The sequence below is a fragment of the Melospiza melodia genome, chromosome Z, assembly GCF_035770615.1.
Source record: "Melospiza melodia melodia isolate bMelMel2 chromosome Z, bMelMel2.pri, whole genome shotgun sequence".
NCBI lineage: Eukaryota > Metazoa > Chordata > Aves > Passeriformes > Passerellidae > Melospiza > Melospiza melodia.
The window spans coordinates 20,626,454-20,648,875 of record NC_086226.1 but is presented as its reverse complement, the minus strand read 5'-3'; the positions used below and the strand labels follow the sequence as shown (position 1 = coordinate 20,648,875).

Sequence of the window (22,422 nt, the reverse complement as noted above, 5' to 3'; positions counted from 1 at the left end):
ATTTTATTTCCTCTTCCTGTTTCTCCCTTTCTAACCAACATTTAGCATATCTAATCTCTTCATCGCAAGTTTCTACTCGGATATTGACATATCTATTTAATGCTATACGTAGTCATCTTTCTTTTGTCCCGTACCAGGGCCAAAAAATAGGTCCATAGGTCCTTCAGCAGTACTCTCTTTAGGCCATATTTCTGTACAGTATCTTATCATTTTTATCTTATCTAGATCCTTCATTCCCTCATTAGTATCCCAATTATTTAAAAGTTCACCTAAAGGACTACTAGGACGTATTTTCTTAAAAACTTCCTTCCTTTTTCTCTTCCTGCTGGCACTTTTGCCAGCACACTGTACCATCTTTAATTAGCAATTGGTATCCAAATACAATTTTTTTTTCCTGATAAGGTATATGTATTAGTTATAAATGAGGAAGAGAAAATAAATATTAATTATTGTGGAAAATGTAATAATAATGGTTACTTTAAAAAGTTCCTTATCATAAGAGACAAGACAAAGATGGCAACTTTAAAGAAATGTTTGACGTAAGAAATGAAATAAATATGATGGCTTTAGTGGGAAACAAAACCAAAAAAAAGGTGACTTAAATATTTAGTGTGGGAAACAAAATAACTATGGCAGTTTAACAAGAGTTTCGGAATAATAATGTCAATTCCAATGAACATTTATAACCTAACAATAGTGAAATGTCGAAATTAATTCCAAAAAGAAATACATTATCTATCCTTTTAGCTGGAAAACTAAACAATAATGATGGCTATTTCAAGAAATGAAACAACTTACCTGCTCAACCAAATACAAAATAGATGCAGCAAGCCACTTACTTAAAATGGTCACTGCACACCACACATGAAAATCAAAATGGCCGCTTCCTGACCCACTGCATAGAAAACTCAAAATGGCCGCTTCTCAGCTCGCCTCACCAAAAACTCAAAATGGCTGCTTCTTGGTCTGCCTCACTGAAAACTCAAAATGACCGCTTGTCAGCTCGCCTCACAGAAAACTCCAAATGGCTGCTTATTGGCCCATCTCACAGAAAACCCCAAATGGCCGCTTCTTGGCCAGCCACACAGAAAACTCCAAAATTCCTAAGGAGTGGTCAAAGGAATTTTGGCCTGCCCTCACCTTCAAACCTCACTCCTTAGGGGCCCCGACTCTTAACATACAAAAAAAGAGAAAAATTCTCCGCAATGTAAGCTGGTTCTAACCTCCCCTTCAACCTCAGTGACTGAAAGGGCCCTTCCACAGCCGGTGGCCCACCTTCCCCCTGCGCGTCACCATCCCTGTGAAGTCTATTTTCAGCCACCCCTACGACCCTCTTCAGCTGGGATCCTAGCTCAGGGTAAGCCTACGTCCCCTCTATGACCCCCTTCCCACTGGGGTCCTAGTTCAAGGGGACCCTACTCCCCTTGGGTTGGGAACCCTCCCCTTCCCTGGCTTCAGAAAAGGGGCACTCCCCTACACGGTGGCCACTTTGTTCAGTATAGGACTATTTTCTCCCACCCCCAAGGTCCTAGTTCCTCAGGGAGTAGACTCCCCTAATCTATCCCTGAGGAACAGTCCTCCAGGTAGTTTGAGCTAGCAGTTGGAGCTCTACTCCTCACTGGGAAAGCCCGCCCCACTAACCCCCTCAGGTAACCCTATGACCCCCCAGTGGGATCCTAGTTCGGGATACCGAGTGTGTCCCGCTCTATGACCCCGCAGCGGGGTCCTAGTTCAAGGGGTACAACTCAGGCCAAGGGCTCAAACCACTCCTAGGAGCCTCCAATCACCGGAGGAAGGGGAGCCTATGTGGGTAAGGGCAGCTATAGGTTGGCATTCCCCATCTCCCCTACTCCCGGGGGTCCATAGGGGTACATGCACTCCACGACAACACTCACTTCCTACAATCTGTGTATTTCTCTCAAGCCTAATTCAAATGCAAAATATGTGCGTTAGCCGTATTTTGAGCTCCAGAATGTAGCAACCTTCTTGCAGTTAATGCCAAAACTAAAACTTAGAGAACTAAATGGTTGGTACGTTCAGGTCTTTCCAGACTCCAAAGTGAGACCATCAAAAGAGCAGATTCTAAAATAATAACTACAGCACAAATATAAATGTATAATCATGGCTATTTCTGATGTACTTTATTGATTGAAATGAATATTTCAGGTAGAGTTTTCAACATTATAAACAGAGACAAGAGAGACAAGAAGAACAAAGCATCACACAGTCTTTAGACTGTCTAAAGACTTTTAGAACTGAAGTTCCAGTTGGTAGATAATAGAAAGTGAATCTTTCATCATGTGTTTGGATAATACCATGATAGACTTGCCAGACTCTTAGTGGGCATGAACAAGGGCAAAGCAGACGAAGAGCAAAGGAGAGTATTTCCAGCAATAGACTGATCTTAATTACATGCCGGAGTGGTCTTGTGAGGCTTGTTAACCTGTGCCTGACCTTCTATAATAATTTCTCCTGACAGCAACAAGGATGTGTCAGCCTGAACCCCTTGGGGGCTGCACTTGGGGGCACAGGCATAGTCTATGCACGCATAGAGGTGTGGGAAATGAAGGTCTGTACCTACAAAAGGGATTTAGTACCCCAAAAACATATGATGGGCTGGCACATGCCCCATCTGGCAGCCCCTGAGTCTCCCCAGGAAAAGCTGGGTGAGGTGGCAAGTGACATTGGAACTCCCTGTGGAGGGGCAGAAGTTCCCTCCTACCATGCTGCCTGGCCTGGGTCAGGATAAAAAAGATGGGCTGCTTTACAGGGGCACTGTGGGGAGGCTGATAAGGCTTCTCTAGTTCCTGGCCAACTTGAGAACCAGCCATACCTTAAGGTGAGGTGACTTTTGCTTTGATCAACAATTAAGCAAAGGAACTAGGTTCTAGACATATCTGAAAGTGATATTAAAACACAAATGAGATTAGATGTTTGGATTCAAAGTGATAACTCACTTATTTTTTCATGAAGGAAGGATAAAAAGGAAACAGAAAAATAGGAAATTTCCAAGAATAATGACGAATACCACAGGAAAGGGATTACCAGGGGTCCAGCACTGGCTTATAGAGTGCATGGGGAATATCTTCATGGGGCATGATGGGTCTTTCCCTGGTGAAGCTCCTCTGAGAGCTGGCCAGCAATCCAGCAAGGGAGCTGAGCCAGGCAGCCCGACCAGCGGGGGATGGGGCAGGGGTTGAGGGAGGAGGAGGGGAAGGACAAACAGCTTTGTAGGAGCAGCCAGAACAGTGAAGGACAGCAAAGACAGTAAAGACTCCATCACTTTGATAAGTTTTTAGACATGGGGGCAGGTTAGCCACATCCATCATAACTTTATTTGCTCCCTTGAGGTTGGCTGGTTCATTGGTGTTCAGGAGAAGTTTGCCTGATGTTTCGAAGTTTATTACTTACTCTGCTGATGTACCAAGTACAAGCCCTTCTAATGACTTGAAACAGGATGCTTCATTTTCTAAAATATAGCAGTTTCTAAAGTTTTTGTTAGAGGCAGTTGAACACTTTAACTTTCAAACCTTAATTTTCTAAGAGGCAATTGAGAAACATTCCTTACTTTTTACTCATTCCCTACACCAGGCAAGACCTGGAGCAAAGCACGAATGAGTGTGAGGCTGTGCAAGTGAGGACCAGGGGTGCCAGGGCCCAGTGGTGCCCTGCCCTTTCACTTGCTAGTGAAAGGAGGAACTTGAGGAGGAGTAGATTGATGGTGCAGGTCAACAACCACTGTTGCAGCTGGTCTTGATTAAAACTTCAGCTTTTATGACCACAGGGCCATTTTGAAAGATGAAGGATGGTTAGTTGGTCCAACATGACTGTGACAAAAGAGCTTCTCATGTCTGTCAAGTCTGGGCAAGATAGTGAGAAAGGTTTTGAACTAGAAACAGTCTTTTAGGCAAAGATGTAGCTAGCATGAGCCTAGGCTGCTTCAGTGCAGGGTGGGGTGGGGTAGGAAAAGGGGAGTTAACCAGTGCTTGGTACTTAGAGGTATAGAAAGTGTGGGGGGAAGGGAGGTATCAGCTTGAGCACGTCGGGCATTCAGAAAGAATGTGAGGAATTTGAGTTCCTGATACCCAGCCAATGGGATAATGGGACAGGGACAACAGCGGTTGAGGAAGAGTATAAAAGTTGGTGCATTTTAGAGAGATGTATGGCTCCTCAGTGAGATGCACCTGACTCAGATGACTTGTTATCAGTAAGTAAGTGATGCTTTGGTGACTTTGTTCTCTTTCAACTTGTTACAGATGGATAGTGAGATGATTGGCGCTCGCATGGGCATGAATACTGTGTGAATATTAAAAGAATCTTTATTGAGGCATAGTTATGTTATTGTAGTTTAGATGTCCTCTGTCCTCTCCATAGTTCCCTTTCCTCCTCTCCCCCTCTGTATTGTTGCCATTAGGCAGCCTGGGTTGTCTAGGACAGGTAGAAAGAAGGTGGGCACATGTGCCCCTTCCATGGGGCAGTTGGGAACAGAAAAGCTTGTTTCTAAGGGGCATGACAACACGTGGCCCTCCAATCAAGTGACAAGAAAGCAGTCTCCACTGATAAATGGCAAAGAAGAGTTGACTGACAGACCTTGGGAAGGGGCCAGGGTGGCTGACGCAATTGCTAGGGGTATAAAACACTGAGCATCCATCTTGAAGATGAACCTGCCACGCGGTAGGCAGCCATGAAGGCTGTTCGCAGCACTGCAATTTTTCCTTATTGTTGGAATCCATGGAGTTAGAGGGTTTTTAGGAAATGGTTAAAAAAGTATAGGCCTCAGACTGAAGTTTTGTTAGCATTGCAGATACAGTAGAAAAGTTTCCCAAGCAGTAGAGCATACGTGACAAATAACAATAGGCTTCTGTAGAATTGGCTTTAGGATGGCAGCAAGGTTATTTAATGTATATCTTTAGAAGGTTAGCATGAATAGGGCTCTGTTCTTTGTCTCTTATGAACCAGTCATTGTTTTAACTACCATTACGTGTGTTTTATAAGATTGGATAGAATGCTTGTCAATATGTGTTGTTCTATGTATGATTGGCTGAAATCTAGACTGAGATGGTTTTATGTCATTCTGTATCACCCCACCTTCTCTGGCATTCCCTGTGGATCAGCGAGCTGTTAACATCCTGTCTCCATTGTAAAACCATGTTCTGAGACTGATGTGCAAATAATAAAAAAAGGCTCTTCACTGGTCTGGTTTGTCCAGTGTTGTCCATATCTGGACGTTTTGCAGTGGCAAGTGGGTTCCTTTCTTAAGACGTGGGTTCCTGACACAATTGGACCTATATCTACCCTTTGTCCCCATAATTGGTGCCTGCCCGTGTGAGGATACCACGTTCAAGGATGTAGATTGGAAGAAAAAAGAAAAATCGTGGATTTACCTGCTGCTGGAGACTCAAGTGTTAATCAGGAGGACGGTATCATCTCTCCCACCGAAGCCAAGGAATTTGTAAGTAACTTATCTCGGGAGAGCGCTTGAGTAACATTGGGAGCAAAGATAGAAAAAAAAAATTTATTAAAAGAAAACAAAAATGGGAACGAACTTATCAAAAGTTGAATGGGATGTTTTTCATCAATTAGAGACAATGTTACAAGAAAAAGGTCGTTCTGAAGTCTCAAAAACTGAGCTTTAAAACTTACTTATCTGGGTTAAAGCGAATACTCAAGATTTAAATTTACAGTTTGCTTTTACTTTTCATTTTTGGGATCAGATAAACTGGAGAATATATAATTTAGTCTCTCTCAAAGAAGATGAAAGCTTAAGAGCACTTATGCTGACTTCTAGAGCTCTGATGGAGTGTTTTAAACAAACTGATAATAATAAGGTCAACTCAGACTCAGAAAACAAAATTTCTGTTTCTGTCTCTTTAAATTCCAGTAAAACGGAGACTGTGTGTGTATCGGAGAATGTAACAAATGTTGTTTCAGATGCTGAAAGTAATGCTTTGAACTCTGTTGAAAAAAATCTTTCTTCTCTCCCTCTGGGAAAAAATGAAACTCTTTCGGACTTTTTGCGTTGTTCTGTAAATGTAAAAATATGTGAATCTTGTAAGGGGGAAGGGACGAAATGTGTAGAAAAGTGAAATGAAAAAAGGCTTTGTGATAAAGAGATTGTACTACCTAAAATTGTTTATGCAGGGACACTGAAAACTGAATTAGATTCTACTATGCCTGAGGTGGAAGCTGAAGAGGTCGCTTCCACTCAGGAAATTGTGGTTCCGGGTTCAATTCAAATGTGTCAAATGCAGGGGGATTCTGGGAATTCCTTTTCAGTAAAGCAAAAACATGGTTTTTCTGGTGTTTGTCAATCCATGGATTCAGAGAAAGAAAAATTGGCTTTAATCCAAAGGGTGGAGTCCTTTGAAAGGATGGAAAACTCTCAAAAATTCCCTGAAAAAATGCAGGTTGAATTTTTAAAATGTCATGACTCTATTCCTTGTATTTTAAAACAAAACCATGTAAGCTATGGCAGCTCTCCAGCTGAGTTTTTCTTGGCAGGGAGACAATGTGAAACTTGTGGTAATTTTTCTAAAGTAACAAATTCAAGGTTAAAAGGCCAACGTTGGCATTTTTCCTGGATTAGGGGAACACGCCTCTGTCCCAGCCCCTTTGGGCAGGGCTTCGGAGGAGGCGTGTTGTTTGTTGGAGCCCACCCCTGCCGTTCATGGCAGGGCTCCAAGGGGGCATGTGGTTTGGAGGTCTCTGTCAAAAAACTGGACATTGGAAAAGTTCCCGGACTTGGCCAAAGCCACGGACCTGGCCAAAGTCCCGGGCCTGGCAGAATTCCTGGACAAGAGTACAATGTCCTTGCCAAGAATTCGGACACTGGCAGAACGCCTGGTAGCTAGTGGCAGCCTCTGACAAAAGGCCTCACTGTAAACCTGGTCATGTCACAAAAGGATTGTCATATGTAAAGATTCCAATCAAAGTGACTTTCTACCTGTCATGAGATGTGATTGTCATGATGTATATGATCTGCTAATGTCTTGTTGTATAAGTTTTGTCCTTAGTTCACAGAATTTTCCAGGATTCAAGATTCTACTACTACATGGATGATTTGCTCATCACAGCTTCAACTCAGACAGAGATGCAGCAAACCTGTGCTGGTGTTGGGACTGAAATCCAGAAGGCTGGACTTGACTTTTCTACAACTAAACTTCAAGGATGCAACAAAGATCCAAGGCTGAGACATCAACTCTTCAAAGAAGACAACCTCATCACTGGACTTTGACTGTCGTTCAAGCTTTTCAGCTTTTCCCTCAACCTTTTAATTTAATCACAGATTCAGATTAATAACATGGGGAAAGGGTATGCTTCTGTCTCCACAGGGGCTGGAATTAAGTGGGTTCCTGCCAAAAACGTCAAACCGTATCGCACCTCAGATCCCGTTGACGAGCCCAGAACCGAGGAAGCAATTACGCAGACGTGAGCCGAATCGAAAGATCCCGGGTCTCGCCTGACGCCTCTTGTGCCTGACGTTCTTTGTGCATCAGTGGAACCCATGAACTCTGATTTTGTGCCAATGTTATTTATGAGTATGCCAATTGAATGCTGAATGTTTGTTTAACAGAGCTAATTTTTGGCAAAAGCTTAGGTTATTGTTTTTGTGTAAAAAGAATTCTGCCAAAACTTAGTTCATGAAAGAGATGGGGCAAATTCAAATGGTATACTTGTTTTGCTTGATCTTTATTGTTTTTTGTTGTGCAGATTTGCCTGTGGAACAACAAAAAACAAATGTTTGGGTGACCTTAGCCAAGGCTGCCGGATCAGATACTATATGTCTGTCTAATTCGGAACCAGAAAAGCCTTTTTCAACCTGTCTGGTTGGTGTGCCAGTGAAAGAGTTGCCTTTGGTCAAAAAACAATCCAATGGTAGGCCAGGTGGAATTGACAATGGAAACAATCCCTCCTTCAATTGGAATGTTTGGTCCAAAAAACTTCTCAGGGCAGCATCTGAACCTCAAGAATTGGAAATCCTTGGTTCTTTGACCATGGATCTTTGTTTTACTTTCATGACCCGTGCCTGGAGAAAAGGTGATCCCCCAAAGTACAGTGTTACCCCTCATTATTTTGCATATAAAAATTTGAGGTTTTGGTGTAATGTTTCAAACAATTGGGATGTGCTTCCTGAGACGGATCAATATCCACGGAAATTGCCGAAAGGGTATTGGTTCATTTGTAGAGACAGAGCTTAGCAAGGCATTCCAGCTCACCTTGAAGGTGGCCCTTGTAGCATTGGTATGCTCACCATAATTGCCCCCACTGCCAAAGCAGTGATGAAAAAGAAATAAAGGAGAACAAGAGCTGTCCCTCATTATGAGGAGAACTGTCAGAGTGATTTTATGCCTTGGAATGCTACCAGAAGGGTTTCAGCAGGTATATTTTTACCCCAATTGGCTTCAGCTGTGGCATTGAGACAATTAGATTGAGCTGGATGCTGGCTGAGCAAACAAGCTAATGCCACATCCTCTGCAATCAGTGATATGTTGACCGATGTTGATAGTATTAGACATGCTACCCTTAAAAACAGAGCAGCCATTGATTTTCTTTTACTGGCACAAGGGCACAGTTGTGAGGAATTTGAAGGATTGTGTTGTATGAATGTGTCTGATCATTCTGAATCCATTCACAAAAGCATTCAAAAATTGAAGGATCTGACAGCCCAAATTAAAGAAGATGGAGGTTCCTGGTTGGATGATTTGTTTCAAAATTGGAGTTTTGCACCTTGGCTAAGGCAACTTTGCAAGATAGGTCTTTACGTATTAGGTGTTTCAATACTGATATTGATAGTGGTACCTTGTATACTTTGTTGTGTACGACGAATGATGAACAAAACAGTCCGAGAAGTTTTTGTCATACAAGCAGGAGAGTTAGGAAGTAGAAGCACAGAGAGTGTTCAAAATCTCACGAAAGCAGTAGATGAAGGTATAGACATGAACGAAGGTTTTGAATTAAGACCTTGGAATTGACCAGAGGTTTTTGAACAATGACTTGTGACTATTACCAAATGTGATTCATATCTCTGTCGCAGACATTTTTTCACAGAAATCCTTTCTTTCAGATTTCTGCGTCTTCTGGAAAGCAGAGGCCTCAGAAGGAAATGTAAACAATTGTTATCAGCTGCTGTGGAATGTAATAGGATGCACCTTGATTGGCTCATGCTTCTTGTTTATAATTAAGGGCCAATCACAAAGTGCAAGCTAGGGGACTGAGTCCTTGGACACAACTTTGTTAGAGATTCTTTCTTTCTATTCTTAGCTAGCTAGCAGCTCTGCAAACCTCTCTCTTTAATTCAATTTAGTATAGTCATAATGTACTATATATTATATAGCAATAAATCCAGCCTTCTGATCTAGAAACAAGATTCACCGTCTCTCTCTCACCAGCAGCGACCCACTCAGGATGCTGTAATATATCTCTTTCAAGAATTGGGCCTTCACAGCATTAAGTTGCTGTGCCGTAATTTAGCAATGCCTCAGTTTAGTGCAAATAGGTCTCCAACAGATAATAAGCAGAAATTTTGCAATATAGCTATGTAACACAAGTAGTAAGCGACAAGAAAATGAAAGCTTCTGGGTCAAACAGAGAGAGGGAATTGTTGGAATCCATGAAGTTAGAGGGTTTTTAGGAAATGATTAAAAAAGTATAGGCCTCAGACTGAAGTTTTGTTAGCATTGCAGATACAGCAGAAAAGTTTCCCAAGCAGTAGAGCGTACGTGACAAATAACAATAGGCTTCTGTAGAATTGGCTTTAGGATGGCAGCAAGGTTATTTAATGTATATCTTTAGAAGGTTAGCATGAATAGGGCTCTGTTCTTTGTCTCTTATGAACCAGTCATTGTTTTAACTACCATTACGTGTGTTTTATAAGATTGGATAGAATGCTTGTCAATATGTGTTGTTCTATGTATGATTGGCTGAAATCTAGACTGAGATGGTTTTATGTCATTCTGTATCACCCCACCTTCTCTGGCATTCCCTGTGGATCAGCGAGCTGTTAACATCCTGTCTCCATTGTAAAACCATGTTCTGAGACTGATGTGCAAATAATAAAAAAAGGCTCTTCACTGGTCTGGTTTGTCCAGTGTTGTCCATATCTGGACGTTTTGCCGTGGCAAGTGGGTTCCTTTCTTAAGACGTGGGTTCCTGACACAATTGGACCTATATCTACCCTTTGTCCCCATACTTATTTAGTCCTTTTGTTGTATTTTTGTTAAGGTTTAATAAACTTTTTAGAATTTTTAAAGTAAGCAGGTGTCTCCCACAAACTTTTTCCACAAGAGAGTATTCCTCACAAGCATCAAGAGAAAAAGTTGTGATCTGGACTGACGTGCAAAGGGCTCAGGCTGATGTGGACAGGAGAAACCCTGCCAGTAAAACAGGGTAGAAGGGGGCCCAGCTCACAGGAACAAGGATGTGCAAAGAGCACTTTGTGCATTGTGGTGAAAGTTATCACACCTTTTACACAGGATCATCATAACTGGGTGCATCTCTACGTGCATGGAACATATAGTCATTATAGACTTCACCTGACAGTCATGGCTTTTCAAATACAAAGGATGAGAATGCTGAGATGCAGCTCACTAGGTCCTAGGATTTTTGGATATTCAAAATTAAAGCTCATCTGCAAAAACTGGAGTTTGTTAATTTGCAGGGATAACAGGCTTTTGAAAGGCTATTCTTGACATAATCCCAGAAATGGGTTTACCCATCTGTAGAAGGTTATGTTGTGGATTTTTTCTGTCTAGGTAAAAAATCAATATGAGAAGAAAAGTGAGAACACAAGGCTCTGTTAACTTCACACATGAAATTTTTCTTGTAGGATGCTTATTTGCTTGTTAAAATTACATTTATGGGTTCAGACTGCTGGATACTAGAGATGAAACGGTAACTTCAACTCGGCTGCTCCTTGGTAGCATAAGACAATCAGTGTAAGGAAGTGACAAGCATTGTTTTGTCCCTTTGTAGAAAAATGCAGCTAACAGTGAGTGCTATGAGTTTGAAAAAAAGCCTTGGAAGTTACATGCAGGGGAAAGAGTCTGTCTGAGATTCTAGGATGCAGTGCTTTAACCAAAGGTGATACACAATAATCCCTATATTTGAAGTTATGTGTAAGGGTGAAAGAAATTAATAATGGAAGAATTGTATTCCCTCTTTAGGAATGCTGACTCTATGCATAAGCAACAGCGGTGAAAAGGCAAGATAGAGAAATTCCTAATTGTCTTAGTCTCTGAAACACTGAATACTCTGGCACAAAAGAAAACTGTATCTGGAATCCAAAAATCAAGGAGACTCTCTGTATACATAGTGGTCCACACACACATAAATTAAAGAACCCCACTAAGGCAAAATTAGTGGTAAAAAATCATGCTTAAATTGTTACCTTCGGAAACTTCATCAATGACTGTCAGTGTACTGTAATGTAATGTAATACAATTCTATTGTGCACAATTGCACTGCAGTTAATAGCCCTTATTTAAAGCCTCCACCAGAGGCCAATATATTGCCATTTAACTACTGTCACTTTTCTCAGAGGATATTTTTACTAGCTAGTTAAAGTTGAAATTGGAAAGGTTTTTTTGGTCATTAGACTAATGAACTGCTTTTAGATTGCAGGGTTCTGGTTGTTATTTTTTTATGCAGAGATATTACATAGAATATTGATTTTAAAGGTTTGCATTATAATTACAAGACAACTGACCTTTTCTTAATATTGAAAGAGCTGGTAAGATTTTCACTTTTGAAGAGAACCTCCTTATTTCTTCCTCCCTCTTACCCTGCTTTTGATGCACATCTCTGACTGAGTGAAATGGATCCTTCCTGGTAGAACTAAATGGAAAGAAATGTTTAGAAGATTATGTAATGCACTCCAGCTGCTGACAGCTGTTTGTTTTGCTTGAGTTAGTGTAGAAGAAACTTGTATCAAAATCACCTCAATTGTGCAGAACTAAAGATTTCCCCACACATTTTGCTCCCAGCAGACAATGTAGGAGCAACATCTTAACACATTTATGAAAAGACCTCTATTTGGCTTCATTTTTATTATTGTGAAATTTGGATTTTTATCTGACTCTAAACACTGAAGTAGAAAGTGTTTCCACTTTTAAGGGCCTTCTATTTCTGTCCACAAAACAGCAACATCAAGATTGTCAGATTTTATGATCAGAGTAAAACAATGCAAAAAATCACTCTGAAATGGTAGCATTCCAAAGAATCCCAAACACTACTGTGCAAGGCACAATTTAATGATTTGGGCCTTTCTACAGGATTTATAATTGCTAAAGCATTGTAATTTCCCGCCCCCCCCAAAAAGCCTGTTCTGGTAACAGTTCTCGATTATGGCTGAGTATCAGTTTACTTATTTTTACAGAGAATTTGTTCATGGTGTTTTAGGCAAGTTGGTGAGTGATGACTGGCAGCACCTGAAGGAAGAACTAGATGAAGGCAGGTCATGCCAAACCACTGGCACTACAAAGGTCAGAAGTAAGGGATTAGAGATGGCATGACAGATGGTGATGTACGTGATTTTTTAACTTGACCTGCCCACAAGGGTTTGCCACTGCTGAGATGTCTCTACAGACAGTGTTAGAGAAAGTTATTCCTGTGACATACCCCACCCATAGAAAGTGGGAGTAGTTTCAATCCAACATACTCTTTGAATGCAGGTCTCATACACTTCCAAGCAGAGCATTTTCCCTGAGAAAGGACAGCAACATGCTCTTTTATCAGATAAAAACGGTAAGCCTAGTAGAATAACTATTGCAGTCACCCAAGCAGGCAAGAAACCTTTGTTTACACATCTCCTTCACACAGTTTGGAGTGGGGATTCAAACAAACACCTCTTAGTCAAATACATTAATAATATGGCTGCAGGGTATGTAAGGGTTTTGCCAGCCTCAGCTGTTGAAACTGTTTTGCTTTCTGTAAAACACTTGTATGGTAATGGCAGCAAGGACACATCCAAGAAGAGACTAAAAGATAAAATTCTCTAATTAGAAAATGCAGCCCTTGTTCCTCTGCAGATTTGTTATATACTGTACTGTTATATACAATTCACTAGAAAATGTAAACAGTTTGGGATTTAAACACCGCTAAGATCTTACCCACATGGTCCACTCTCCTCTTTACCCTCTGACTTCAGCTTCTTTGTTTCTCTTTTCCACCCTACCCCTGAACCACAGAGTGCTTTTGGAGAACGGGCTAGTACAACAAGCATGGGGTGGCCTTGTTACCTTCTTCAGTTCTACTTTCAAGATAATCAAACATTGAAAGTTTCAGACTATAGGCAAGACCTAGGTCTGATGTGAGACTTTTGCAGGGCAAGGTGTCTCCATCATCCAAATCTGGAAGACAAGGAGCTGTGCAGGAAGTGCTGGATCAGGTGGCTTGTCTCTAGTGAACTTAGGTTGTCCCTGGGTGTGAACCTAGGCTGGAATTTAAAATGTACCCATCAGGACTGGAATAGTTTCACCTGACTTCAGCTACTTAAAATAGCTGTTTCCTCCTCTCCTGGACAATAGCAATAGGCATTTCCAGAAGATAATCTGATTCATCTAAAATGTTGCCATTCACTCCACCAACCACAGAAGTAGTTTACAAGTTTACAAGTTTACAGTGTTACTTCAAGTGCTGAAGTATGCCTCCATCTCTTTTGAGGACCTCTGGACCTAAGTTTGGATAAAGCTATCCCCCTGTGATACCACAAAATTATGTTTATTCAATAATAGCTCCCAGCTATTACTCACAAGATGTGAAGGACCAAGGCAGAAGAGGAATTTCAACTTGGCTCTCCCAAACTCCAGCAGAATGCTCATCACCGCTATACTCTAAACAACTCCACTATCACCTGCCAAACATGAGTGAGCAAGTCAAACCTGCCCAAAAGGTCCTGCAAGTAAACCAGGCAAATGACCAACATATGACTCTGGCTGGGGTGTAGGTACAACTCTGAAGGCTGCTTTCATTTTCTCTGCTCAGCAGCAAAACACAGATCCTTTAAGGGGGCTCACTGGACTGAGAAAAGAATTAGAGACCCCAGACGTTGTGTTGTGTCTGTGAAGTTGGACTGTTCTGTTCCCCCCTATCATGTAATGGTTCTGCCCTGGTTCTCCATTCCCTCCCTTGTGCTGCCAGTTATCCCAACTCCTCCCCAGGTGCCTTGGAGATTAATGTACCCTTTCTCAAATCCCTCCCCGGTGCCCTGTCACTCGGCGCTCCCACCCTTCTCTCTAGAACTCTCTAGAAACTTCTAGCTAGAGCGTTGAGTGATTGGTTCAGAGGCCAAGGCCCCACCCTCAAGTTATCCCCATTGGTGTTCTCCCCAAGTCAATCTTTTGTATCCCACTCCCCTCTGAAACCCTATTCATCCAAGGACCGACTCCTCCCTGGTTTCCCTCCCTCCTTGTAAGCTGTTGCAACTTCCCCCTCTTTCCCTTCGGCTGTCGGTTCCCCCTGGGACCCAATAAACCTGGATTCACCATAGCTGGAGAGCGCTCTCTTCTTTTTCTGCTGACTTGGCCATAAGCCAAGCCATGTCCTACCACAAGGTAGTGCTGCTGTCATAGCACAGAGCGGTTATCTTAGGTGCTGTCCCAAACCATAGAGATCGGGATAGTGCCCTCCTACTGCAAGCAGTGCTGGATAGCTAGCCGGGATGTCTGAGAAGGACAGTTGTTCTCCAGCTGGACCGCTTCAGTTTTGGCGTCCAACATGAGGCCTGAGGGCATCTCTAGACTCTGCGGATGAGGCTGTAAGTCTCATTGGCCGTCAAATTACCTCCAGAAGTGTCAACCCCTTTTTGGTGGGTGGTGCTCTGGGGGATCGGGAATGGCAGCTCCTCACACCCAAGGAGTCGTTCCCCCAGCAGAAACCATTGCTCCCAGATTTCTTTTGTCCCTCGCCAGATTGTAAGTATTTCTCTATTTCTCTCCCTGTCTTTCTATTCTGTCTATCCCCTGGCACTGCGCAGCACTTTCCTCTGCCGTTTTTCACGTGCGCGGTTTTGCAGCTACGGCACATTCTCTCCCTGCCCCTCCTCTACCCGGTGGCGCGGTGCCGGCTCAGTTTTTGGGCTCTCTTGGTGCAGTGCAGGCCTGTTCCTGCTCCCACTTTTCGGTGCAGCTGGTTCCTGCCGCCGCAGCGGGACACCGGCATGGGCGACTCCAAGCTCCCGCGTGGCAACTACATGGTGCAGAGGAGCTGGCAGCCATCACCCACCATTTTAAGAGCCGTGTGGCATGGCACGGGGGAGCCCGCAGCTGCCGTTTGCCATTTTCCGTGCGGTGTGGCAGGGGGCTTCACTTTGCTGTGCAGCTTTCTCTTTTTTCTGACAGGGGCTGGTGTGGGGCTCTTTGTTCCTTTTCTTAAAGTTTTTCTGGGGTGGTGGCTGGACTGAGTCGCACCACATAATATCTTTATCATGGGTGCTTGCTTTTCTGCAGCTCAGAAAAGAGCTTTTACCCAAGTTGCAGGAATCCTTGTGGGGGGGGTATGTGTTAAGGTTCAGAAAAAAGAGTTTAAAAAATTAGCAAAATGGCTGTTTTCCCAATTTCCAGAAATTTCCCCCAACCAAATTTATGACCCCAGTTTCTGGGATGTTGTTAATTGTAAATTACAAGATTCTGTTAAGTCGGGGGACTCTTCTTTGATAAAAATCCTATTTTGGACTTCTCAAATTAAATCGGTGTTAAAATCCAGCTCAATTGGGAAAACAGTTGTCTTCACAGAGCTTAATGCCCAATTCTCCCTGTTCCCCTGCTCCTAGCCCTTCTCCCTCCCCTGCTTGCCCTAAAAGTGGGATTTTGAGAGGGGCAGCCTGCTTCAGCACAGCACAGGGTGTCCACCATTCCCCTGGCTCCCCTCAAAGCTCCCAATCCCCCTGCCCGAGGAGTCCTGGCCAGACTCTTCGGCGTTCTTTTCCTTCCCTTTCTCACCCAGTTAATAAATCCCCAGTTTCTAAATCCTCAGTTCAGTTTTATCTCCCTCCCCAAGGTGGCTCCCATGGAGCACAAGATGGAGGGAGCCACATGGTTTTTCCCACCCTTTCTCCTTCCTTATCCCACAATCCTTTTCGTTCCCCAAAAAACCCCTTCCTGTCCCTAGATTCCTCCCAACTTCCTTCTGCCCCTCCTCCTTCGGCAGCTCCTCCCATTTCTCCTCCCTCCTACGAAGCTCCACCCTTTGACTCCTCCCTTGGGGTGGAGACCTAAACATCTGACATCCCCGCCCAGTCCTCCAGCCAGTCCCCTTCCCTTCTCAGTTCTGGTTCCCATGCCCTGCCTTCTGGTTCCCATGCTACGGTGCCCGGGGGGCGAGGGGTGGAGACCCAGGACCCAGAGCCGGTTTCCATCCCTTCAGTGGCTCCGGTCCATACCACCCAGAGATGGAGGGGAAAGCCCAGGCCCAGTGGACCCCATTCCCCCACAATGTTATCAAAGAGCAAGGCCCAAAAGGATTTCTCCTGGGAGAGCCAGTACTTCTGGGGGATCCTGAGGGCCATGTTGACAGAATCAGAAGTCACCCCCTCCAACTTGCGGCACCTTTTTTTCATGCCTGCTAAACCCCATGGAGTTTGTCATGTGGGAGGCATCATTGAAAAAGGAGGTGGTGGGAATCCTACCCTCCCTTTGGGACAATCCCCACACTGGTGTTGATTTTGATGGTGATATCATCTCAAATGACCATCTGTGCGGGATGGGGAATTGGGCGGATGGTCATTCCCAAGCTAGGTCCATTCCCCTGGAGGCATTAAAAGAAACTGCCAGGGCAGCAGAAAGGGCTTTCTTGTGGTTGGGGTCAGCAGTGTTTCACCTATTCTAGAATTTTCCAGCATGCAGATGAATCATTTATGTCCTTTGTTGACTGCCTTCACAAAGCAGTTTGATTTGCAGGCGCAGAGTGAGGAGGCCAGGATGGAGATTCTCAAGGAGGTAGCATCTGCAAATGCTAACCTGGCTTGCAAAGCTGCCATTTTCAGTTTACCCCTGGACCCTCCTCCTACTCTGCATCACATGCTGGAAGTTCATGCACACAAAGTCTCGCTGTCACCGGGAGACCTTGTCTACAAAACCCGACCGCAACCTCGAAGGATTGCTGCCGCTGAAACCATGGAGGTCACACCTGTAGATCCAGCCCTGTCTTTGGCCGATTGTCCATCACGTCCCCGCGTCCTAGGACTGTTCCAAAGGAGAACTGCTCCCTGCCATCTCTGTGGGAAGCTTGGACACTGGATGCCTGACTGCCCCCAGAGACTCCAGTTTTTAGAATTTAGGAAAGGGCAGGAACCTCGGGGAAACCCACAACAAAAAAACTAGTTTCTGAGTGCAGTCCCTTCTTGTGTGGAGAAACAAATGAGGCAGGTTTAAAAACATCTTGTTGGGCGGAGAAAGGAGGAGAGAATTCTAAACCAGGCCTGCCTGTGTCCACAACCAAAACTGACTTTGTGAAACCGGACTTGACTTGTCTAGACTGCATTCAACCTAGTCCCATTTTAACCACACTTTCTAAAACTATCCCTTTCAGGTTGCAGCTGACCGGACCACTCCATCTAAGAGACTTCAACTTCCATCTGGTAACTGTTTCCCTTGAGTGCCCAGATAACTGGAGACAGATTGGATGTAAGTATGTCGTTGTCGGAGACACAAAGTTTACACTGCTTGAATTAAATGTAGTCCCGGGTTTCTTAACATCAGACCCAGGGAAGTTTTCTATGGGGCTGTACTGTGTCCGCCCTCCCCTCTTCCTGCCTGAAGGCCAGGTTGTAGCTCAGGGCATCCCAGTGCCTGAGCTGACCTGGGGTTCAGAGCTGCCTTGCATACCTCGGCAAGATGTCCCTTACATGGCAGCCTGGACCCAGGTTTTGGGGAGAGAAAAGCCCCAGATCACCTGCTGCCTTTCAAGGGGTGGAGATCACAAATCTGTCCAGGGGCTTTTGGACACAGGGGCAGATGTGACGATCATTCCTTCTCGAGAATGGTCATCACATTGGGAGTTGCAGGATGTGGCTGGTCGCGTTCAAGGTGTTGGGGGCATGCAATTAGCGAGACAATCCAAGAGTATTGTGCAAATTAAGGGGCTGGATGGGCAATTGGCATCTATATGCCCACTTGTTTTAGAATATACGCAACCCCTGTGGGAGAGAGACCTTCTTGCCCAGTGGGGAGCCAGAATTGACCTCCCAGCGGCTCCCCAAGGTTTTTTGGGCTGCGGTCACTGAAGAGCATCCTACCCAGAAGCTGCATTGGAAGACCAATAAACCAGTATGGGTAGAACAGTGGCCACTCAATAAACAAAAGTTGAAGGCGCTCAATGAGCTCGTCCAGGAGCAGCTGCTTAAAGGTAATCTGGTAGAGACCGTGTCGGAATGGAACTCCCCAGTTTTTGTCATCAAAAAACCCAACAAAGATAAGTGGCAGATCCTCCATGACCTCCGCCAAATTTATTAAGGACATGGGTCCTCTCCAACCAGGGATGCCGTCCCCAACGATGCTCCCCCAAAATTGGGATTTGGCAATTGTAGATGTAAAAGATTGTTTCTTTTAAATTCCCCTACTTCCTGACAACGCCCCATGTTTTGCCTTCATGGTCCCCACCATCAACCATGAAGCCCCAAGGAAGCGCTACCATTGGCGTGTTTTAACACAGGGAATGAAAAACAGCCCTGTTATCTGCCAGTGGTACGTGGCTTCCTTGTTGTCCCCAGTACATACAGCCGCAAAAGACGCTATAATTCTCCATTATATGGACGACATACTTGTTTGCTCCAATGGATGACATACTTACTCACGTACTTGACCTGACAAGCAATGCATTGATTGCTGCAGGCTTCGAGCTTCAGCAGGACAAAATTCAGTGGATGCTGGAAGTACCTGGGTTTGGAGATTAGCAGGCGGACCATTGTGCTGCAAAAATTGGTTATAAAGAGTAATGTTAAGACCTTGGCAGATGTCCACCAGTTGTGTGGGTCTTTGAATTGGGTAAGGGCCTTGGCTAGGAATTCCAACCAACGACCTAGCCCCCTTTTCAATTTATTGAAGAGGGGAGAGGAGCTCAGTTCTCCTAGGTCACTTACCCAGGAGGCAGAGACAGCACTGGAGAAAATCCAAAAGTCCACTTCAGCCAGGCAGGCCCACAGATATCAGCCGGGTCTGCCGTTCAAATTTATTATTCTAGGAAAGTTGCCACACCTCCATGGGGTGATTTTTCAGTGGGACGAGTCACCCAAGGACAACGACTGAGGCTCGAGAGACCCTCTCTTCATTATAGAGTGGGTCTTCCTCGGCCACCATAGGTCCAAGAGGATGACACAGCCATAAGAGCTGATGGCAGAACTGATCCGCAAGGCAAGATCACAGATCAGGAAGCTTGCAGGTTGTGATTTTGACTGCATTCACATCCCCATCCAATTGAAATCGGGCCAATTCAAAAAGGACACATCTGACAAACTGCTCAGAGAGAATGAGATGTTACAATTTGCACTGGACTGCTATACCAGCCAAATCGCTGTTGATCAGCTGGCCCACAAAATTTTTAATCAGGATGTTCAATTTTCCTTTTTTTTTTTTTTTTTTCGGCTCTTGGTTCAGAGACGAACCCCTCTGAAGGCACTGACCATGTTTACTCATGCGTCCAGAGCATCTCACAAGTCTGTAATGACTTGGAAGGACCGTCAAACCCAGCGATGGGAGGCTGATGTTACTGAGGTGGAAGGATCACCTCAAGTAGCTGAATTGGACACAGTCATCAGGGCTTTCGAGAGGTTCTCTGAACCGTTCAATTTGGTCACAAATTCGTCTTACATTGCAGGTGTAGTGTCTGGGGCAGAAAATGCAGTATTGCAGGAAGTGTCCAACATTCCCTTATTCAACTTGCTCTCAAGATTAGTCATGCTGGTCTCCCACCGAGAGCAACCTTTTTCGTAATGCATACCGACCTGCTGGGGTTCATTGCAGAGGGCAATCAAAGAGCTGATGCCCTTGCCATTCCAGTCCAGATGGCCCCCACTCCCGGATGTGTGCAGCCAAGCTAAGATTAGCCACTAGCTATTCCACCAAAACGCCCCTGGCCTTGTTCGAAATTTCAGATCACTTGAGAACAGGCAAGGTGATTGTGGCTACTTGCTCTCAGTGCTAGTCCCATCAACTCCCATCCATCAGCTCTGGTATCAACCCCAGAGGCTTGTCTAGTTGTGAGGTGTGGCAAATGGACGTGACACATGTCCCATCTTTTGGCCGGTTGAATTACGTCCATGTTTCCGTGGATGCCTTCTCCAGTGCAGTCTATGCTTCTGCCCATACAGGGCAAAAAGCAGCCAACACAGAAAAACATCTTGTGCAGGCTTTCTGTGTGGTGGGCACCCCCAAGGTCATCAAAAATGACAATGGCCCAGCGTACAAATCCAGGGAACTCAAGAGCTTCCTGCAGCAATGGGGAATAGAGCACAAGACCGGCATCTCCTATTCCCCGACAGGCAGAGCTGTGGTGGAGAGGACCCACCAGAGCCTAAAAAAGGTTCTGAAACAAAAAAGCACAGCAGTGGAGTCCCCACATGTCCAAGGCACTTTTTATGATTAATTTTTTAAATTGCTCCTTTGACAACCTTAATCCCTCTATAGTGAGGCACTTTGGTCACCACATACAGCTGCACCTGAAAGCCAGGCCTCCAGTCCTAGTCAAGGATCCGGAGACCTGGAAGACAGAAGGGCCCTTTGACCTGGTAACCTGGGGAAGGGGATACGCATGTGTGTCCACTCCCTCAGGTTTGAAATGGGCTCCATCCAAATGGGTCAGGCCCTTTCTTCCAAGGAAAGCACCGGTAGTCAGGGTTGTGACGCAGGTCAAGGAGGCCCGTTGGAGGAGGAAGCACAAACCCTTCAGCCTAGATCTAGACCTCCTGGGGCAGAACCAACGTTTTTAAACTTGTTTCTCAATTTTGTTTCTCTGTTGTTTCAGCAACCCCAACCTGATGGCTCCCTCTCAAGCTGCTGTTATCCTATGGGGTCTCTCAGGTCGGGTGGGGCCAATTTTCTGTGCTTTTAGTTCTTTTTAGTTGTAGTTTCAATTGTGTCCTCCATCATTTGGAGATTACTTTTCATTAATTTTTTTAAACAATAAAGGGGGAGATGTTGTGTTGTGTCTATGTAAGTTGGACTGTTCTGTTCCCCCCTATCATGTAATGGTTCTGCCCTGGTTCTCCCTTCCCTCCCTTGTGCTGCCAGTTATCCCAACTCCTCCCCAGTTGCCTTGGAGATTAATGTACCCTTTCTCAAATCCCTCCCCGGTGCCCTGTCACTCAGCGCTCCCACCCTTCTCTCTAGAACTCTCTAGAAACTTCTAGCTAGAGCGTTGAGTGATTGGTTCAGAGGCCAGGGTCCCACCCTCAAGTTATCCCCATTGGTGTTCTCCCCAAGTCAATCTTTTGTATCCCACTCCCCTCTGAAACCCTATTCGTCCAAGGACCGACTCCTCCCTTGTTTCCCTCCCTCCTTATAAGCTGTTACAACTTCCCCCTCTTTCCCTTCGGCTGTCGGTTCCCCCTGGGACCCAATAAACCTGGATTCACCATAGCTGGAGAGCGCTCTCTTCTTTTTCTGCTGACTTGGCCATAAGCCAAGCCATGTCCTACCACAAGGTAGTGCTGCTGTCATAGCACAGAGCGGTTATCTTAGGTGCTGTCCCAAACCACGGAGATAGGGTGTTGGGATTCATAAAATTAGAGAGGTTTGAGAAAGTGGTAAAAAAACTAGGCCTCAGACAGCAGATTTGTGAACATTGCTAATACAGCGAAAAGTTTTCTAAGCAGTAGAGCAGATGTGAGAAATAGAACAATAAGCCCCTGTGACTTGCCCTTATAGGTTGCAACAAGTTTATGTAATATATATCTTTGGAAGGTTAGTATGAATGAGTCTCTGTGCTTTGTCTCTCATAAACAAGCCATTGTGTTAGAAAATAAGTCTCTTATTGTGTTAACTACGATTACGTGTGTTTCATATGATTGGATAGAATTATTGTCAATATGTTTTGCTCTATGTGTGATTGGCTGAAACCTAGGCTGAGATGCCTTTATGCTACCCTGTAATACGACGTTTCCTTGGCATTCCATTTGAATCAGAGAGCTGTAAACATACTCTGTCTCCACTGTCCTAACAATGTACTGAGACTGAAGTGTGAAATAAACAGCTCACACCACTGATTCCGATTGTCCTGTTCTGTTCATGTCTGTATATAGTTTGCCAACAGCAATCGAGATAGTGCCCCCCTACTGCTAGCGGTGCTGGATAGCTAGCCAGGGCGTCTGAGAAGGACAACTGTTCTCCAGCTGGACTGCTTCACCCAGAAAAACATCTGGGTTCAAGATGAAAAGGCTTTACTGTGTGCCTCAGTTTTGGATTTAGATACTTCACACACTAAGTAGATATACAG

General features: G+C 44.5%; 1 long non-coding RNA gene across 2 annotated transcripts; it reads left to right on the top strand.

Annotated features, from left to right (window-relative positions):
* The first annotated feature begins 385 nt into the window (after positions 1 to 385).
* On the top strand, positions 386 to 22,192 carry LOC134431888 (uncharacterized). Of its 2 annotated transcripts, none has more exons than XR_010031129.1 (3): positions 386 to 5,452; positions 17,524 to 17,618; positions 18,117 to 22,192. It is a non-coding gene; the product is annotated as an uncharacterized LOC134431888 (long non-coding RNA). The 2 variants fall into 2 exon arrangements; XR_010031128.1 differs by having other exon boundaries at positions 414 to 5,452; positions 20,953 to 22,192.
* The last annotated feature ends 230 nt before the right edge of the window (positions 22,193 to 22,422 follow it).